Raw genomic sequence first — 13,422 nt, 5'->3', positions numbered from 1 at the left:
GAGGACTGGAGAAGGATATATAGTGTATATAGAGGAAGGACAGGAGGAGGGTATATAATGTATATAGAGGAAGGACTGGAGAAGGGTATATAGTGTATATACAGGGAGGACTGGAGGAATGATTTATAATGTATATAGAGGGATGATCAGAGGGAGGTATATAACCTATATAGATAGAGGACTGGAGGAGAGTATGTAATTTAGATAGAGGACTGGAGGAGGGTATATCATGTATACAGAGAAAGGACTGGAGGAGGGTATATCATGTATATAGTGGAAGGGCTGGAGGAAGATATATAGTGTATATAGAGGGAGGACTGGCGGAGAGTATATAATGTATATAGAGGAAGGACTGGAGGAGGGTATATAATGTATACAGAGAAAGGACTGGAGGAGGGTATATAGTGTATATAGAGGGAGGACTGGAGGAGGGTATATAATGTATACAAAGGAAGGACAGGAGGAGGGTATATAATGTATATAGAGGAAGGACTGGAGAAGGATATATAGTGTATATAGAGGGAGGACTGGAGAAGGATATATAGTGTATATAGAGGAAGGACAGGAGGAGGGTATATAATGTATATAGAGGAAGGACTGGAGAAGGGTATATAGTGTATATAGAGGAAGGACAGGAGGAGGGTATATAATGTATATAGAGGAAGGACTGGAGAAGGGTATATAGTGTATATAGAGGGAGGACTGGAGGAGGGTATATAATGTATACAGAGGAAGGACAGGAGGAGGGTATATAATGTATATAGAGGAAGGACTGGAGAAGGGTATATAGTGTATATAGAGGGAGGACTGGAGGAGGGTATATAATGTATATAGAGGAAGGACTGGAGAAGGATATATAGTGTATATAGAGGGAGGACTGGAACCTCACAGTAAACCTTTTAAAGGGGTTCTATGGGCTTTTAATATTGATGACCTATCATCAGGATAGGTCATCAATATCAGATCGGAGGGGGTCCAACACCCCCGACGATCATCAGTATGATGATCTTCCTTCTCTCTTCCTGCTCACTGCTGCAGAGAAGGGAGATGGCACATGCCTTCATAGAGCTGATTGTCAGGGGTGCCGGGTGTCGGACCTGAGGATAGGACATAAATATTAAAAGAACCCCTTTAAAGTAATAAACCAGGTTATTAACCCTTTAGCAGTGATCCAGTGGGTTACTGCAATAATGTCTACACTCAGAGCGGAGAGGTTGGGGGTCAGGCATGGCCAGCACAGAAATTGAATGGAGCTTGGGGTGCAGGCAATGCTCTCATTACACTAAAGATGGGACAAACAGCATTGCAGTCTGCTGACAAGTGCACATCTACACAGGCAGAAGGTTTTATTTTCAGGTAGGTGGTGACAGATACAGTTTAAGCAGAAAAGTTGTCTGATGTAGCAGAGTAGAATCGATGTAGCAGTAGTGTGCAGTGTGCAGAGAAATTGGTGACAAACTTGAATAGCCATACCTAAGCCAGGTTGATGACATCATCAGGACAAGAAACTGAGCTGGCCAGAGAAGGGGAGCGAGACAGTGCCTAGGTCAGGATCCAGAACACGCAGAACACGGGAGTAAGGCTGGGTTCACATCATGGTGCTTCTGATCCAGTATAAGAGCAGAAAAAAAAAAATAACGGATCCTGTATTTTAGGCATCTATTATGTACATTTTGCATCCGTTTTAGCCATTTCTTTCTGAAATCCATTATTTTAGACAGAACTTTTTTTTTCCGTCTAAAACAACGTATCTCCAAGATGACACTGGAGGCTGAACAAGAAAGAGAATGCTGTGCTACTTTGGGCCAATGTTCCAGTCTGCCTGCACAGAAATCCATGGGGTCAGGGAACAGGGTATGCGCCAGAGACTGGCCCGATTGTAGGTAGGCCTGAACCTGCATGTTGAGGCAGGAGCTGACTAGCCTCAGCCTGGCATGGCCCATGAAAAAACTGCTCCATTATGTTGAGAAGACTGAACTGGCTGCTGCTTCTGATGAGTGTAGCGGCGGGAAGGAAGTGACTCTGCGAGGGGTGCAGGGGCGCCTCTCTTTTAGACACGCTGCGTTTGCTCGCAGTAAGCTGTGGCAAGCTGCATATGTAGTGCCCTGGAGCAGGGGTACTGTGAAGTCTGGACATGTGCCTATTTCCCCTATACAAAATTATAAACGTCTTACTTTATTTCACTTTAAAGCATGGGTGTCAAATATGCGGCCCGCGGGCCGCATGCGGCCCGCAATGAATATCTTTGCGGCCCGGCAGTGACAGTCTAGTATCTCTGAACATGAGCGCGCTGCTATCGGCGCGCTCATGTTCTCTCAGCAGCACAGGGAGAAGGAAGCTGTCCTCCCTCCCCCTGTGCTGCTGCCGCTGCCACCAATGAGAAGAGAGGGGGGGGGAGGGGCCGGCGCACTGCGCCACCAATGAGGAGAGAGGGGCGGAGGAGGGGCGGGCGCACTGAGCCACCAATGATAGGACTATTCCCATTTCCCACACAGAGTGGCGCCCAGCGATGTCTCAGCACTCACCGTTAGTCCTGGGCGCCGCTCCGTTCTCCCGCAGTGCCCCATTACTGTCTCCTCTCCTGCTCCACATGCTGCTGATTACTATCGGAGCGATGGGAGGAGACATCAGCTTCACTAGTGGGCGTTTCTTCTCCCTGCGCTGCGATTGGACAGCGCTACATCCAGCAAGAAGGAACGCCCACTAGTGAAGCTGATGTCTCCTCCCATCGCTCCGATAGTAATCAGCATGTGGAGCAGGAGAGGAGACGGAGAGAACGGAGGGCACCCAGGACTAATGGTGAGTGCTGAGACATCGCTGGGCGCCGCTCTGTGTGGCCTGATAGTGAAAGTCAGTCTTTAACACAATACAGGAGGCGGGTGCCGGCAGCAGAATCGCATTGCCGGCACCCTGCCCCTGACAGGGAGCTGCGATCAGAGGCAGTTAACCCCTTAGGTGCCGCACCTGAGGGGTTAACTGCTGATCTGCCAGTACCAGCCTCCTGTATAAAGGGGTAATTTATCATTGGTGGTGCAGTGTGCCCCCCCTCTCAACCCCCCATCCCATTAAAATCATTGGTGGCACAGTGCGCCAGCCCCTCTCAACCCCCCCAGTATTAAAATCATTGGTGGCAGTGGCCACAGGGACCTCTCCCCTCCCCCTCATTGGTGGTGCAGTGGCAGCTTCTGATCGGAGCCCCAGCTGTGTAAGCCTGGGGCTCCGATCAGTTACCATGGCAGCCAGGATGCTACAGAAGCCCTGGTTGCCATGGTAACATCCCTGATGCTGTGTGCACAAGGCACAGAGCAGCAGGGACAGTGTGAAGTCCTATTCACCCTGATAGAGCTGAATAGGACAAGGGATGAAAGATCCCAGGTTCTCGCCCCTAAGGCTACTTTCACACTTGCGTTCAGAGCGGATCCGTCTGAGACGGATCCGCTCATATAATGCAGACGGTGGATCCGTTCAGAATGGATCCGTCTGCATTATATTGTAAAAAAAATAATAATTTTTTTTTATGCGGCCGACATAAACTTAAATTTTGTTTTTTTGGCCCATGTTAGCCTTTGAGTTTGACATGCTTGCTTTAAAGGGTTAACTTGCAATGACAAACTGTTTATGACCGTGTAACTGCATTTCATATGTTTGGTGTGGTATATATACCCTGTTCACTTGCACGGCACTGTGGAAAGGGTTAATGGACACTTAGAGACTTTTGGGACTGGTAATTTTTCACTGCTACCATAAGGTCTGAATTAGAGCATGCTTTGGAGGGAAAAAGCCTTACATTGGTTACAACCAAAACCAGACAGCCTGACCTTTTGAATGCAGGTGCTGCTATGTTCTCATGTGTGAAAACCTGTTTTTGTAAAAAAAAAAAAAATAAATCTGCTGTCATTGCCATTAGGTATCACTGAAACTAATGTAAGTCTATGACAGGTGGGAGTTGTAACATTGTATTTATTGTGCTGAGATTCTTCACTCCACTCCTCCCACTAGAATGTTCCAGTTCAGCTAGAAATGGTATATAAGGAGAGCAGTCAGAGCCCCTAGTGTCCTGCAGTTAGGGACCAGTTCTTAGAAGAGGACACTCTGCCAGACTACTTGAGTGACCAGAAGAAAACGCTGAGACAGGGATACTCTGCGACAGACCCTGGACTTCTAACCTTTGGCCAGGGTACCAGCTTTCTGAAGAGAGAGGGACAGCTAGCTCAGGCCTCTCCTCAGTATCATACCCTTCTTCTGCCAGGGAGTCATGGCTCAAAATTTTCTTTATTACTCTCAGGTAAATTGTTGCACTAAGCTGTGTATTATTGCACTGATCATCTATATGCTGGTTTAATTAAATAAGTCCCCCCCCCCAAAAAAAAAATGTCAAGTGTGGAGATACAATAAATAGAAACAGATGATTTGAGTCTGACGCCTAATTTCATGTTATGACTCACAGGTAAATTGTTGCACTACCCCATGTATTGATCACCTACATGCTATTTTAATTAAATTGAACCCTTCCCCCAATAAATAAAATAAAATTACAACCATATGGAATCTGGATATAGAATAAATGGAGACGGATGATTAAGTGCCAGGCCTGATGCTTATTATCACGTTATCACTCACAGATAATGTGGTGCACTACCCTGCTTATTGGTGTACTGATCACCTATATACTGGTTTAATAAAACTCAATAACCCCCCCCCCCCCCCCACAAAAAAAATAGTAACTGTGTGTGTGTGGACATAATAGATGGATTTAGCCCTAAAAAATTCCTTGGGTAGTGTAGTTTCCAAAATGTGGTCACTTTTTGGGGGTTTCCACTGTCTCTTCGGTGCAGGCACAGGCGCAGTGAGGAAACCGGCAGCAGGAACGCGTCCTTCACTCACTGCGCCTGTGCTGAATACTAAACTGGATGGGGCAGGCGCGGGATTTACAGGACACTAAGGAGAACTCGAAAGTCAATCTGGACCTGGGCATGCCAAAGTGTGCGTAGACCAAGCCTCTAGATGCTGAAGCAAAGCCCTAATAGCACCTAGAGTCTCATTAGCATATTTGATAAGTCTTTATTTTAAGAGAACGGGGGCAGGCAGGGAGTTATAAAGCACATCCCGAATGTCAGTCAGCTACGTAACCATATTTCTTATGACAGAAACCCTTTAAAGGGTTGTGCCAAGTTTTTAAGTGATCCCTTATTCATGGGATAAGGGATAACTAGCTGATTGCTGGGTGTTCGACTGCTGGGACCCCACCGATCACTAGAACTTAGTGTATAATTCTTGCCCTCACCCCAGTGCCTCCACAGTGAAAATGAAGCATTGCATGGTATCTACTGAAATCAATGTAATGTACAGACATGCTCCTCCAGGGTATGAGACACTCTTTGAAGCTTTTTTCCCTTCTGGCTGATAGATGAGGATGGGTCCTGATATGAACTCATAATTCTCTGATAGATATCTGATAGTTATTTTAAAATGGGCTTTAAAGAGGCATTTCTGCTTTCGGCATTTATGGCATATCTACAGTCAGATGATGTCGGGGAAGGCAAGGATCGGGCAACATGAATATTTTTGCCCAATCGGTTTGTTCTCTGGGGAGATATGCCGGCACAGGCCTCGTCATAAATGAATATAGTTTTCCCATGAGTAGAGTAAAAAATGAAAATCAGACATCATGTAGTACATGACAGTCTCTTTCTAACAAACTAAGAACCAGTCCTGTACCTCAGATGGGTCCAGGGATCTCCCCATTTATTGCAGCAATTGATGTGATTTATTTTAAGCTAGAAGCTCAGACGGCGTGCACTTTCTCAGCGGGCATGTCCATTCTGCTGTAGCTGGTGGCAGTTGAAGGATGAAACTGAGCATGTACAGTATGTCGTCAACTTCAGTGAGGTGGACAGAGAATTTACAAAGGCCAAACAGCAGGTGGCACTATACAGATAGATTTCAGTGAATTATTCAGTGGCTATACTACATTTTTACAATTACAAAAGTATTCAGATCTAGGAGCTGGTTTGAAAAATGAAGAATATTTTTCATGGGACAACCCCCCTAAGCGCTTACTCTGGCAGTCGCTAAAATGAAATCTACAGAAGCTCTGAGCTCAGTAGATTTCTGTCTTTATTTGACCCTGAAAACAGGTGCAAATCAAGATAAATGTGGCAAAAAATTTTGTCACAAGTGGCCTTTAAAATAATTTTTATGCCAAAATTATGCACTGTGGGGGTCATTTATCATTTATGTTTTTTGTGTAAATTTTAAGTCCCGCTTTGCATTGTCTGCCTCTACCAAAGTTTGAAATGTTGCACCTTAATAATACAGTACAAGGAATGCAACAGCTCACTGCAAACCAAATAAAGTACAAAATTGCATCATAATATCAAATGCTGAACTAATAAGTTAGAGATATTTGGCAAATCGTTTTGTACAAAATTATTTGAGCCCGTCTGCCGACCGTCAAGGCAATCTCTAGTTAGACGGGTTCCTAACACTAAATATATCTGTTATGTGCCATAGCAGCTATCATACAATTCAGAAAGTGCAGGTTCCACTTCCAATGACGGAAATTCAGGCGGATCCAGCATGTAAGTGGAACCTGCACTTTCTGAATTGTATGATAGCTGCTATGGCACATAACAGATATATTTAGTGTTAGGAACCCGTCTAACTAGAGATTGCCTTGACGGTCGGCAGACGGGCTCAAATAATTTTGTACAAAACGATTTGCCAAATATCTCTAACTTATTAGTTCAGCATTTGATATTATGATGCAATTTTGTACTTTATTTGGTTTGCAGTGAGCTGTTGCATTCCTTGTTTTGTTTAACAGTCTTGTTCTCAGCCATAGCAACGTGCCCCTGCGCTTTGGGATGTGCTGACTGACCCCCTTTTTTCTCTGCAGTTAATAATACAGTATATGTAGTGTGTGTGACCAGGGGATCGCCTGACGTGGGTTGCAACTTTTTTGCGACTTTTGCAAATGTTATGCATAGTAAATAAGCCATAATCGAGGTATTAATCTCACTTTTAGCTCTTAAACATAGACCACTGTGAAAAGTGGCGAGGTCACGAAATGTCGCTTAAATCTGGCACAAAAATGTTGCAGTTGCCATGACTTGCAACTTTTTTAGGCTGGGTTCACTTGGGCGTTGCGGGTGACGTGCGGGAAAAGATGCGGGTGCGTTGCAGGAAAATGCGTGATTTTTCCCCGAGAGTGCAAAGCGTTTTTATGTGTTTTGCACGTGCTTGAGAAAAATCGGCATGTTTGGTACCCAGACCCAAACCGAGACTTTTTCACAGAAGTTCGGGTTTGGGTTAGGTGTTGTGTAGATTTTATTATTTTCCCTTATAACATGGTTATCAGGGAAAAGAATAGCATTCTTAATACAGAATGCTTAGTAAAATGTCCATTGAGGGGTTAAAAATAATAAGCAAATTTAACTCACCCCATCCACTTGGTCGCGTAGTAGATCTCCTCTTCTTTCTTTAGGACATGGGCAAAGGACCTTTGATGACGTCACTGTGCTCATCGCATGGTCCATCACCATGGTGATGGACCATGTGATGGACCGTGTGATGAGCGCACTGACGTCATCAAAGGTCCTTTACCCACATCCTAAAGAAAGAAGAAAGAAGAGAAGCCGGGCTGCGCGACCAAGTGGATGGGGTGAGTTAAATTTGTTTATTATTTTTTAACCCCTCCATCCCCAATTTACTTAGCATTCTGTATTAAGAATGCTATTATTTTCCCTTATAACCATGTTCTAAGTGAAAATAATAAAGATCGGGTCCCCATCCCGATCATTACCTAGCAACCATGCGTGAAAATCGCACCGCATCCGCACTTGCTTGCGGATGCTTATGATTTTCCCACAGCCCCATTCACTTCTATGGGGCCTGCGTTGCGTGAAAAACGCACAATATAGAGCATGCTGGGATCTTTGCACCCGCGCGGAAATCTAGCCGGTTTGAAAGAGGCCTTACACCACAAAACTGACATATCTGATTTTATGCCAATTTGAACTTTATGGATTTTATCAATTTTGGTAAACTTTACTTTACCACATTTTTTCTGTGATTTATGATTATATTTTCATCCGCACAATGCTCCGTTTTGTGTAGGATGCCTTTGTGGTGCATGTGGACCGCGCCGACATCCTCCACCGTATGCAAAATATTTTTTGCTGGGGATAGTCGTTTGCTGCGGTCCACATGCGGTGGGGCTGCTCCCCCAATGAAAAACACGCTACAGTGTTAGGGGTTGAGCAGCTCCCCCAGATTTGCCACTATATTTCTGTGTTTTTGTCTTGTTTTATATGTAGTGTATGTGCCTTCACCTGGCATTCAAACACTCTTTGCACCTGGTAGCCTCCATTACATGGTCTGATATGGGTGTGGCTTACAGTCTGGCTTTGTTCACATTGCACTAGTTGTCCTGCTAGGCGGTTGTGTGGAAGCTTGGCTGTGAGCTGGATTACATCACCTTCAGACCTTGTTCACACCATAGGTAGCGTAGTGGTAGGACCCCTTGCCATGCTGAGAACCGTGACGTGGTGCTTGGGGCTCCGATATCTTCCTGACAGGAATATATTGGCAAAAGTCTCAGCTTTTAATATCTGCATTTATGACTAGCCAGTATAGTCAGTGGCATATCCGTGTGGTGCATATTTTCTGTGATTTATGATTATATTTTCATCCGCACAATGCTCCGTTTTGTGTAGGATGCCTTTGTGGTGCATGTGGACTGCGCCGACATCCTCCACCGTATGCAAAATATTTTTTGCTGGGGATAGTCGTTTGCTGCGGTCCACATGCGGTGGGGCTGCTCCCCCAATGAAAAACACGCTACAGTGTTAGGGGTTGAGCAGCTCCCCCAGATTTGCCACTATATTTCTGTGTTTTTGTCTTGTTTTACATGTAGTGTATGTGCCTTCACCTGGCACTCAAACACTCTTTGCACCTGGTAGCCTCCATTACATGGTCTGATATGGGTGTGGCTTACAGTCTGGCTTTGTTCACATTGCACTAGTTGTCCTGCTAGGCGGTTGTGTGGAAGCTTGGCTGTGAGCTGGATTACATCACCTTCAGACCTTGTTCACACCATAGGTAGCGTAGTGGTAGGACCCCTTGCCATGCTGAGAACCGTGACGTGGTGCTTGGGGCTCCGATATCTTCCTGACAGGAATATATTGGCAAAAGTCTCAGCTTTTAATATATGCATTTATGACTAGCCAGTATAGTCAGTGGCATATCCGTGTGGTGCATTTTTTCTGTGATTTATGATTATATTTTCATCCGCACAATGCTCCGTTTTGTGTAGGATGCCTTTGTGGTGCATGTGGACCGCGCCGACATCCTCCACCGTATGCAAAATATTTTTTGCTGGGGATAGTCGTTTGCTGCGGTCCACATGCGGTGGGGCTGCTCCCCCAATGAAAAACACGCTACAGTGTTAGGGGTTGAGCAGCTCCCCCAGATTTGCCACTATATTTCTGTGTTTTTGTCTTGTTTTATATGTAGTGTATGTGCCTTCACCTGGCATTCAAACACTCTTTGCACCTGGTAGCCTCCATTACATGGTCTGATATGGGTGTGGCTTACAGTCTGGCATTGTTCACATTGCACTAGTTGTCCTGCTAGGCGGCTGTGTGGAAGCTTGGCTGTGAGCTGGATTACATCACCTTCAGACCTTGTTCACACCATAGGTAGCGTAGTGGTAGGACCCCTTGCCATGCTGAGAACCGTGACGTGGTGCATGATGGGTTCCGATATCTTCCTGACAGGAATATATTGGCAAAAGTCTCAGCTTTTAATATCTGCATTTATGACTAGCCAGTATAGTCAGTGGCATATCCGTGTGGTGCATTTTTTCTGTGATTTATAAAACTTTACCACATTTAAGCCATGCTTGTGGTACTTGTAAACCAAAATGGGCAAGCTAGGCACAGCTGAGTATTTTTTGGTTCATATGGCTTATAAATATGTCTGAAAGTCCATGCTACATTATACATAACAAAAACACCACCAAATTTTGGCACCATTTATGACAGTCTAGGAGCAATCACGTTAGCAAATATGGACCATTGAGTGAAACTGAAAAAAATTCAGTAATGGAGAATGTATTTGCCCCAGGATATATAGAGGTAACTCGTGGTTCCCTGGCTGCTATGGAACATGAAGTTCTGGGAAGTAATCCAACTTGAATTTTTACTTCCGCAGAAGTTCAAGGGCCATACTTTGTAAGTGCCTGTTGTCTTTCTATTGTTAAAGTTTCACTTTACATAAACTATCTATTTATATATCTGTGCCTGGATTAGAAAAATTCTTCAAAGACATCCTGGCATGCTGTCATGATTGTAGTCCATTTTCCAAGCTACATAGTATGAGCACACAAGGAATACAGGGATATAGGCTTCAAATGATGAAATACGTGAGAAATGAAAGTGTTCCTCAAGTTTCCAAACCCTTTACAAGATGATCAGAATGGTAACACTGCATGGACCTTATGACATCTGCATGTGGTTGGAGCTTGAATTCACTTTTTAATTGACCCCAGTTTAGGGCAAAGGGACAATATAAAGAGTAAACATGGATGGTGACCCTCTTGTAGAGAAAGAAGGTGTCTGAAGTAAGGTTCTGTTCACATCTGAATTGTGGTTCCATTTATAAGTGGAGAGGGGAGAGTGAGGTCCTGGCCTGATAATGGAGGAGAGTAGGGAAGTGGCTCACAAAACACCCACTCTGAGGGACAACTTCTGAGAGAATTTAAGTAAGGACTTAAGTACAGTCTTGGGAACTGCTGTAAGGTGAGGGACCATGGCTAAAGACACCTTCATATCAAACAACCACCTCCTCAGTCTGTGCCAGAATTGCACTAAAGCCTGCTGATACTGTATGTATTTCCAGTTCTGCATTGCACTTAGTAAAAAAGACTTTGTTACGTTCAACTCTGACCTAATATATGCTGTGAAGATACGAGATGTGCAGCACCTGAAACTACGGATACTGGAAGCCTGTGCTAGCATTTCTCCTGCGGTGTTGCTATCAGTGTGTGAAGAGTGGGAGAAGAGGGTTGCATTGACAATCCAACACAATGGGCAGCACATTGAACACATTTTATAAGTGGTCAGAAACTTGTAAATAATTCATGAAAGAATAAAGTTACATTAAAACCAAGCACACCATTGTTTTTCTTGTGAAATTCCCAATAAGTTTGATGTGTCACCCTCTTCCTATTAAAAAAACTAAAGTTGGATTCAAAATGGCCGACTTCAAAATGGCCACCATGGTCACCACCCATCTTGAAAAGTTTCCCCCCTCACATATGCTAATGTGCCACAAACAGAAAGTTAATATCACCAACCATTCCCATTTTATTAAGGTGCATCCATATAGATGGCCCACCCTGTACATCGAGCATTAACTACTGTATGTTCTGCTATGACGTATGACTATAGCGCAGAGCGGGAAGGGGTTAAAGAGAGATTGGTCACATTATCTTTATTTTAACAAATTTCACCAAAGGACAGTTGTCACTGGCGTTTTTTTTTCCCATCACACTGCCCCTCCCCCCAAACACATACACACACATACCCAAGACTTTATTCACAATCCCTATTGTTCTGTTAGATTACAAGTTAGATTGATTACTAGAAGTTTTCTTGCTGCATTTTATTGACTCTGATCAAAGGATCCAAGAAAATACTGCAAAGCTCATTTATGTGTAAGGGCACAAAAAAAATCTATGCTCCAGGGGCGGACATAGGCAGTGGTGGGCCCCTGTGCAAAATAGTATGTGGGCCCCAGGGCCGGCCTTTGGGGTGTGCGGGCTGTGCGGCCGCACAGGGCGCCATAGCAACAGGGGCGCCGGGCGGCCGACAGCTCGCAATGTAATATGCGGCAGGCGAGGCGGCACTTGTGTTCTCCCTCGGGGCGGGCCCCCCACCCCCTCATCTCCCCCTCCCCTGTATCCAGCAGGGGGCGCCCGGCGTCCATTGCGGTTTAAAAAATAAAATAAAAAAGTTGAGGCTGAGCGCTTGCCGCTTTAAAGAATCCTGCCTGCGCCTGCTGTGTGCTGTTAATGTAGCATGGCCGAGCTCTGTTCGATCCGCGGTACAGGAGCTTTTGTTTCCTGTACCTGGCCGGACTGACAGGAAGTGCTCACTTAGTCGGCCACGCTACACTAGAGGTGGAGGTGGGAGTAGAATGAGAGTGACAAGGGGGGAGCGGGGGAGGAAATAATGAGAGTGAAAAGGGGGGAGGGGGGAGGAAATAATGAGAGTGAAAAGGGGGAGGGGGGGAAATAACGAGAGTGACGAGGGGGGGGAATAATGAGAGTGACAAGGGAGAGGGGGGGGGATAATGAGAGTGACAAGGGAGGGGGGTGGAATAATGAGAGTGACAAGGGAGAGGGGGTGGAATAATGAGAGTGACAAGGGAGGGGGGGGGGGTGGAATAATGAGAGTGACAAGTGAGGGGGGGGTGGAATAATGAGAGTGACAAGGGAGGGGGGGTGGAATAATGAGAGTGACAAGGGAGGGGGGTGGAATAATGAGAGTGACAAGGGAGAGGGGGGGAATAATGAGAGTGACAAGGGAGAGGGGGGGAGAATAATGAGAGTGACAAGGGAGAGGGGGGGGAATAATGAGAGTGACAAGGGAGAGGGGGGGAATAATGAGAGTGACAAGGGAGGGGGGTGGAATAATGAGAGTGACAAGGGAGAGGGGGTGGAATAATGATAGTGACAAGGGAAGGGGGTGGAGAGAGTGACAAGGGAGGGAGGGAGGGGAGGGGGGGGGGAGAAGAGAGTGACAATGGAGTCCCAAGAGCCAGACTGCAGCCAGAGACCAGATCATCTTATTGTCCTGGTGTTAAGTAGACAATGCAATATGTTTATTATTTAATTGTTTAGTTATTAATACTACATTGGAAACTAATTTTCTCAGCTGGACACCGGCCGTCACTGCGCATGCGCTGGGAGCCTCACCAGCGGTTAGGGTAAGGCAAAAGCACTGGCCCGTACGTAATTTTTCCCTTCCCTAACCGCTAGTGAGGCTCCCGGTGCATGCGCAGTGTCGGCCGGTGTTCAGCTGAGAACATCCATCCGATCACTGCGCCTGCGCATTGGCCCATAGTTTTTCCCTACCCTAACCGCCGGCGAGGCTCCTGGCGCATGCGCACTCTGCTGTGAAATTTCCCTAACCTGTCGTTGTGCGCCTGCGCGGCGCTGCACACCTCCTCACGTCATGTCCGGTGCGACCGGAAGTGACGAGGGTAGGGAAATCTCACGAAATAGGGAAGTATAACATTACACCGGCCTTTGGGGTGTGTGGGCTGGTAACTACTTGGTTGGATAGTCAGCCAGCCTATGCCATGATGCCAGCAACAAGCAGTGTTTTTTTTTTTTAGGGGGGGGGGGCGCCACAA

The sequence above is a fragment of the Bufo gargarizans genome, chromosome 6 (assembly GCF_014858855.1).
Source record: "Bufo gargarizans isolate SCDJY-AF-19 chromosome 6, ASM1485885v1, whole genome shotgun sequence".
In the NCBI taxonomy this organism is placed as follows: domain Eukaryota; kingdom Metazoa; phylum Chordata; class Amphibia; order Anura; family Bufonidae; genus Bufo; species Bufo gargarizans.
The sequence above is the reverse complement of the archived record's forward strand: the minus strand, read 5'-3'. Positions refer to the sequence as shown.